This window comes from Pteronotus mesoamericanus, unplaced genomic scaffold, assembly GCF_021234165.1.
Source record: "Pteronotus mesoamericanus isolate MK-2021 breed Mesoamerican mustached bat unplaced genomic scaffold, CSHL_Meso_final scaffold_31, whole genome shotgun sequence".
Lineage (NCBI taxonomy): Eukaryota > Metazoa > Chordata > Mammalia > Chiroptera > Mormoopidae > Pteronotus > Pteronotus mesoamericanus.
This window is the reverse complement of record NW_026555312.1, coordinates 30252546-30260515: the sequence shown is the minus strand read 5'-3', so window position 1 is coordinate 30260515 and position 7970 is coordinate 30252546. Positions and strand designations below refer to the sequence as shown.

General features: G+C 39.6%; 1 pseudogene; it reads right to left on the bottom strand.

Moving 5' to 3' along the window:
* Positions 1-5815: 5815 nt before the first annotated feature.
* Positions 5816-6876, bottom strand: LOC129085709 (annexin A2-like; annotated as a pseudogene).
* Positions 6877-7970: the final 1094 nt, after the last annotated feature.

The window sequence follows — 7970 nt, the reverse complement described above, 5'->3', positions numbered from 1 at the left end:
TTATAACCTTGGACAGACAGAAGAATTGGCTTTAGCACAACCTAACTGGTATGGAGTACAATAGAGACCTGGAAGGTAGGTGGGGCACCCACAGGTGGCAGCACGAGAGGGATATTGAAATAGCCAGCTGGATCCCCCTGAGAAGAGTGGATTCTAAACCATAAGTGGGGATCTCCAGCCTACAGCACCAGAGCCCAAAATGCACACACATAACACCAGCTGAGAAAAGCGGCAGGGTTGCTCTCTGCCAGAGGCAACTGGCTGGAGAAACCAAGAGCCATTTAAAGGGCCAATGCATAAATTTTTATTTATAGCCACTTATCCTGGGCTTTGTCAAAGGCAGGGGCAGGATGGGCTAGAGACTCCTGAGGATAGACTGTGGAAGGAGGCTTTGGAGAGAGAATAGAGAGAGTAGCCGGCGGGATCCCAGTGCTGACTCACTCCCCATGCAGCAGCAGCCATCTTGCTCACGCAGACAACTTTTCTGAGTGAAAACAAAATGAGAGGATACAATAGCCCCGCCCCAAGGAGAGACTTGGCCCTGCTAAGTACAGAGTGGCAGCCACATATAGTAGATCCCTGGCTAAAGTGGGTGCATAGTGGTCTAGAGACTCTTGAGGAGAGACTGGAGACAGAGGCTTTGAGGAGAGAATAGAGAGAGTAGCTGGGGAGATCCCAGTGATGACTACTCCCCTACATAGCCGCAGCCATCTAGCTCAGGCAGATCATGTCCCTGATAAGCTGCATTGTGAAAGGGCCCAATAATCCTACCCCCAGGAGCTGTGCCCTGTCCTGAGGTGTTTAAGCCTGAGTGCAGAGTGACTAGATTAACAACAGGACGAGACAGCCACAGACAGTAGATTCCTAGAAGTATCAACCAGACTGCCTAAGGTCAGACAAGGATGACATCTGACATCATCAGAAGCAGATCCAGAAAGTAAAAACAGCTGTCTCCTATCATAGAAGTCCACACAACATAGTCAGGGAGTCAAGACAGATCAGCTTAAGAAGCAGAAGCAAAAAAGAAGAGTCTCACAAATAATGGGAAGACAAAGTAACACCCCCCAGTAAAAGAGAAGGAAGAATCTCCAGAAAGAGAACTAAATGAAATAGAGGCAAATGAAGTATCATACACTGGGTTCCAAACAACGGTTCTAAGGAAGCTCAATGAGCTCAGTGACCTCAAAGAGAAGTACAAAAAACTACGGGAAAGCTACGAGGACCTTACTGCAAACTATATCAGCATGAAAAAGGACATAAAAACTATGAATAAGGCACAAGAAGAAATGAAGAATACAATTTCTGAATTGAAGAACACAGTAGAAGGAATGAAAAGCAGGCTTGATGAAGCAGAGGATCGAATCAGCGAGCTGGAAGACAAGGTAGAAAAAAGCTCCCAGAAAGAGCAAGAAAGTGAAAAGAGACTCAGAAAGAATGAAGAGGTGTTTAGGGAAATGCAGGACAACATGAAACATAAAATATCCATATAACAGGGATACCAGATGAAGAAGAGGAGGAAGGGGTAGAGAACCTGTTTGAAAAGTAATGGTTTAAAACTTCCCTAATTGGAGGAGAGGAAAAGCCACACAAGTCCAGAGGGTCCCATTCAGGAGGAACCCAATGAAGCCCACTCAAAAACATATCATCATTAAAATGGCAAATATCAAAGACAAACAGAATCCTAAAGGCAGCAAGGAAGAAAGAGGTATTAACATACAAGGGAGCCCTGGTAAGGCTAGGAACTGATGTCTTAGTAGAAACACTGCAAGCCAGAGGGAATGGCAAGAAATATTCCAAGTAATGAAAAACAAAGGCCTGAAACCAAGACTGCTCTACCCAGCAAAGCTCTCAATTAAAATTGAAGGTTAAATAAGGAGTTTCCTAGACAAAGGAAGGCTAAAAAAAATACACCTCCACCAAACCAGCATTGCAAGATATGCTAAAGGGACTGCTTGAAGAAGATGAAGAAAAAGATTCTATGAATACCCAGTTCCTTTCACAGTCACCAATACTTGATATTACCAATATCTTTAATACTTTTTAATCTGATTTTGACAATGATGTCAAATGATGTTATTTTAATTGTTACTTTATTATTTGTTGAAACTAAATATGTTTTTGTATACTTCTTACCTAGTTCTATAACTTTTGAAAAGATTTAAATGACTTTTGGTATTCTTTATCTGTTTTTTGATTAAATGTTTGTTGAGTTTTTTCCCTAAAAAAACCACTATTAACCCTTTTTTAAATGTGTTGCAAATACTTTCCTATTCTATTACTTGTCCTTTAATTTTTAAAAAATGTATATTACTGTATAGTCTTAAATGTTTAATATAGTCATATTGTCAATATTTTACTTTATAGCTTCTGGGTTTAAATATTTTACTTCAGGTAAGACTATATTATTTTGTATTTTCTCCTAAAACTCCTTAGATTTTACATATTGATTTTTAACTCACCTGCATATTTTTTGTATAATGTGTGAAATAGGGCTCTATATTTGTTTTATTTCAAGTGATAGTGGCACAGCCACTTTATTTGTTGAATAACCCTTATTGTCCCCCTTGATCTGAAATATCAATTACTCATATATTATATTGTTAGACATATATATACATATTTGTTTCTAGAATGTTCATTTTATTTCATTGATCTACTTGAATATTTCTGTGCTGCTGTCATGTTTTAATTGCGAGACTTTATAATGGTTTTAAATTTTTTAGTGGATCTTGGCATTAAAAATAAATAAATAAATATATAAAATCAGACTGCATTAAGAAAGATAAAGAAAAAAAAGCAGGAACTCCCTGCTTTTGTGACTACATGGATGGAACTGGAAAATATTATGCTAAGTGAAACAAACCAGTTATTGAAAGACTAATACCATATGATCTCAGCTACAAGTGGAATCTATTCAACAAAATAAACTAATGCACAAAATAAACTACAATTATGGAAACATGGAGCAAACTGAAAGTGACCAGAGGTGATGGAGAAGGAGGACAATAGTGGAAAGAAGGAGAAGGAACTAAAGAAAGAATTTGTGTGAATGACTGATGGACATGGACAAAAGAGTGGCAATCAACTGGGGGGGGGAGGGGTGGGATGGGTGGAGGAGGACAAAGGGGGGGAAATTGAGACAATTTTAATAGAATAAACAGGATTTAAAAATAAAAAAAATGCAATAAAAAATACAAAATAAGCCCCCAAAACTTAGAACAGGATCTGGGACATAGTGCTACATAAGTTTGGGGGCGTGGGTGGGAGTTGATAAATAAAAATTCATTTCACAGCAAAACAACAAGAATAATAACAACAACAAAAGCAAACTAGCAAGCTTAGAAAATAAAGCAGGCCAGATGGAGAAGGGAGTGGTATAGAATACGTAAATATAGACATGACTCAAGTGGAAGAAGAGACTTTCTCACGAGTAAAAAAATAAAAATAAAAAATACTCTATGAGAGATATCTGAAAGAGAAATATAAGAATAATAGGTATACTGGGATGAGAAAAATGGGAGAAGGAAAGAGAGAGCTCATTTAAACAAGTAATCCATGAGAATTTCCAAAAATTATGGGAAGAGCTGGATCCTCATATCCGAAAATCTAAAAGAACAACTAATTATTTGAATCCAAAAAGGCCTTCTTCAAGGTAGAGTATATTAAAATTGTCAAAAATTGCTGACAAAAAATTTTTTCAAGGCAGCCATGGAAGAGAAGACAGTAACTATAAGGAACACCATTAGATCATCATTGAATTTTTCAGCAAACAGCCCAAAAGCTTGGAGAGAGTGGAATCAAATATTTAAAGTATTGAAAGAGAGAAATCAGCAGCCAAAAATAATATACCCAGAAAAGTTATGCTTTGGATATGAAGGAAAAAAATAAAGGCTTTTCCAGACATATGGAAGTTGAAGGAATTTGCTACCACAAGTTCTGCATTATAATAAATGTAGAAAGGTGTTCCTCTACCCGAAACAAAAAGATATGAGGATACAAACTATGAGTAAGATGACTAGTAGAAATGCAACCCTTGTTCAGGGTAAGGTTTCATTTTTTAAAATTTTATTCATTATACTATTAAAGTTGTCATACTTCTCTCCCTTTGCCCCCCTCTACCAAGCACCCATTACTCCCTCTGGCCATCCCACATACTTTGTTCATGTCCATGGGTCATGCATATAAATTCTTTGGCAAATCATATGCTAAACTTGGTCTTAACATCCCCCTGCCTATTCTGTAACTACCTGTTTGTACTTCTTAATTCCTTTGCCTTTTCCCCCATTACCCCAGACCCCCCACCCAACTGGCCACCATCACAATGTTCTCCATATCTATAATTCTGTTTCTGTTCTACTTGTTTGCTTTGTTTTTTAGATTCAATTGTTGATATTTATTGTCATTTTAGTGTTCATATTCTTGGTCCTCTTCTTTTTCTTAGATAATTCCCTTTAACATTTCATGTAATATGATTTGCTGATGACAAATTCCTTTAGTTTTTTCTTATTTGGGAAACACTTTATCTGCCTTTCATTTCTAAATGATAGTTTGCTTGATAGAGTAATCTAGGTTGTATGTCTTTGCCAATCCCTGCTAGTTTACAAAGTTTCTTTTGAGAAATGAGCTGACAGACTTAAGGGAGCTCCTTTGTAGGTAATTATCTGCTTTTCTCTTGCTGCTTTTAATATTCTCTCTTTATTATTAACCTTTGGCATTTTAATTATTATGTGTGTTGGTGTGGTCCTTCTTGCATCTATCTTGTTTGGGACTCTCTGTTCTTCCTGGATTTATATGTCTATTTCCTTAACCAAATTAGGGAAGTTTTATTATTTTTCAAAGAGATTTCCATTTCTTGCTCTTTCTCTTCTCCTTCTGGCACAACTATAAAGCAAATGTTGGAATTTTTGAAATTGTCCCAGAGCCTCCTTACACTGTCCTTGATTTTTTGGATTCTTTTTTCTTCTCGCTGTACTGACTGGATGTCTTTTTCTTCCTTACATTCTAAATCATTGATTTGATTCTTGGCATCATCCACTCTGCTCTTGATTCCCTGAAAATTGTTCATTATTTCAATTAATATCTACTTCTTTTTTATTTTATTTTTTAAATTATATTTTATTGATTATGCTATTACAGTTGTCCAAATTTTCCCCCTCTGCACCCCTCCACCCAGGAAACCCCACTACCTCAGGTAATGCTCACACATTTGTTCATTTACACTGGTCATGCACATAAGTTCTTTGGCTACTCCATTTCCAATACTGTAATTTACATCCCCATAGCTGTTCTGTAACTACCAATTTGTATTTATTAATCCCTTCACATTTTCACCCATTCCCCAAACCCCTGTCCCATCTGGCAAACATCAAAATGTTCTCCGTACCCATGTTTCTGTCTGTCTTTTTGTTTTCTTAATTTGTTTTTTAGATTCAATTGCTGATAGATATGTATTTAATGCCATTTTATTGTTTATAGTTTTGATTTTCTTCTTTTTTTAAAAAGTAAAAATTCAGTTTATTCATTTGTTTATGACACAGTACACAAGAGGCAAAGTGTTTCACATCATAGAATTAACTTCCAACTCCTTGGAATATTCATTTCTTTGGCTAAAAGGAGAGACTAGTTGGGAAAGCCAGGCAATGCTTGGGCAACTAAAATAAAGTGGGGGCAGGAGCAATGCTAACATCATCCTCACAGGGATGGGCACGGGGGCGGGGGTGGGGGAAGGTGTGCTATTAGTTGCAAGCTGATTTTCTAGAATCATTAGCTGGAAGCACAGGAGCACCGCTCCCGGACACTCGAGCTGTCTCGGGCCTCAGTTGTCCCCATCACACAGGTATAGCAGCGCTTTCCACCCTTGGTGTCTTGCTGGATGTAGTAGTACAGGGACTTGCCGTACTTCTTCTTTAATTCAGACCTGATTTTCAACATGTCCACTTCACTGAGAGAGACCATGATTCTGATCAAGACCTTGTCGCGTGTCCCCTTGCCCTTCATGGAGTCATACAGTCAGTCAGCAAAATACAGGGGCTTGTTCTGGATACACTGGACCAGGTTCAGGAAAGCGTTTTCCAGGTCTCCCTTGACTTCCTTCTTGATGCTCTCCAACATGTCATAAGGGCTGTAGCTCTTGTACCTTTCAAATACTTTCTGGAGGTGACACATGCTCTGCTCGGTCATGGTGCTGATCCACTTGGGAACATCGGTTCCTTTCCTCTTCACTCCAGCATCATAGAGATCCTGGGCATCTTGGTCAATCAGTTCATAATCAATGACAGAGCCATCTTCTACTCTTCTACCCTTGGCAAGGGCAACCATCAGCTTGCAGAAGTCACCAGATGTGTCAGAAACAATGTCCTTCTCCAGGTCAGTCTTGCACATTTCCTTGTAGACTCTGTTAATTTCCTGCAGCGCCTGGTTGGTCCTTGAGCAGATGATCTCAATGAGAGAGTCCTCATTGGTCTCCAGCCCCTTCATGGAGGCCTTCAGCTTGGAGGCATCATACTGAGCAGGTGTTTTCAATAGGCCCAGAATCACCGTCTCCAGGTGGCCGGACAAGGCTGACTTCAGTGCTGATGCAAGTTCCTTCTTGGTCCATCTCTGGTAGGCGAAGGTGATGTCCTGTCTCTGTTCATTGCTGCGGTTGGTCATAATGTTGACGATGGTGACCTCATCCACACCTTTGGTCTTGATGGCCGTTTCAATGTTCAAGCATCCCAGTTGGCCTCAAAGTTGGTGTAGGCTTTGACTGACCCATAAGCATTTGCGGGTGTAGAGTGCTCACCCTCCAAGCTGAGCTTGCACAGCATTTCATGAACAGTAGACATTTTGAAAGAAGCTGGGCCGGGCGCTGAGAGCTGTGAGTGTCCCCAGATGCAGAGCTTGATTTTCTTCTTTTTCTTAAGTAAGTCCCTTTAACATTTCATATAATAAGGGCTTGGTGATGATGAACTGCTTTAGTTTTTTTCTTATCTGGGAAGCTCTTTATCTGCCATTTTATTCTAAGTGATACCTTTGCTGGGTAGAGCAATCTTGGCTGCAGGTCCCTGCTTTTCATGACTTTGAAAACTTCTTGCCAGCTCCTCCTTGCCTGCAAGGTTTCTTTTGAGAAATCAGCTGATAGTCTTATGGGAACTCCTTTGTAGGTAACTGTCTCCTTTGCTCTTGCTGCTTTTAAGAGTCTCTCTTTATCTTTAATCTTGGGTAACTTAGTTATGACATACCTTGGGATGTGCTTCCTTGGGTCCAACTTCTTTGGGACTCTCTGAGCTTCCTGGATCTCCTGGAAGTCTATTTCCTTCACCAGATTGGGGAAGTTCTCCTTCATTATTTTTTCAAGTAAGTTTTCAGTTTCTTGCTCTTCCTCTTCTCCTTCTGGCACCCCTATGATTCAGATGTTGGATTATTTAAAGTTGCCCCAGCGGTTCCTAAACCTCTCTTCATTTTGTTAAATTCTTGTTTCTTCATTCCGTTTTGGTTGAATGTTTATCTTTCCTTCTGCTTCAAATGGTTGATTTGAGTCTCGGTTTCCTTCCCATTACTGTTGGTTTCCTGTATCTTTTTCTCTATTTCACTTTGCATAGCCTTCACCTTTTCCTCCATTTTGCGACCATACTAAACCAACTCAGTGAGCATCCAGATTGTTCTGAACTGTGCATCTGATAGGTTGGCTATGTGTTCATCACTTAGTTCTATTTTTGGAGCTTTGATTTATTCTTTCATTTGGGCCATATTTCTTTGTCTCAGCATGCCTGTTATATTGGAAGGGGCGGAGGCTTGGGTATTCACCAGGGTGGAGCAACCCAGGTTCCTGAGTTGTGATGCTGTCTGTGGAAAAGGGGTCTGAGAGGGAACAATGCTACTTGTTTGGCTCTTAGGCAGCTTTGAGTCTCTTCCCCCACTGCCCACAAGCAAATTGGGCTCTTTTGGTGCTGATTCTCAGGTGGGTGGGTTTGTGTACATTTTAGGAC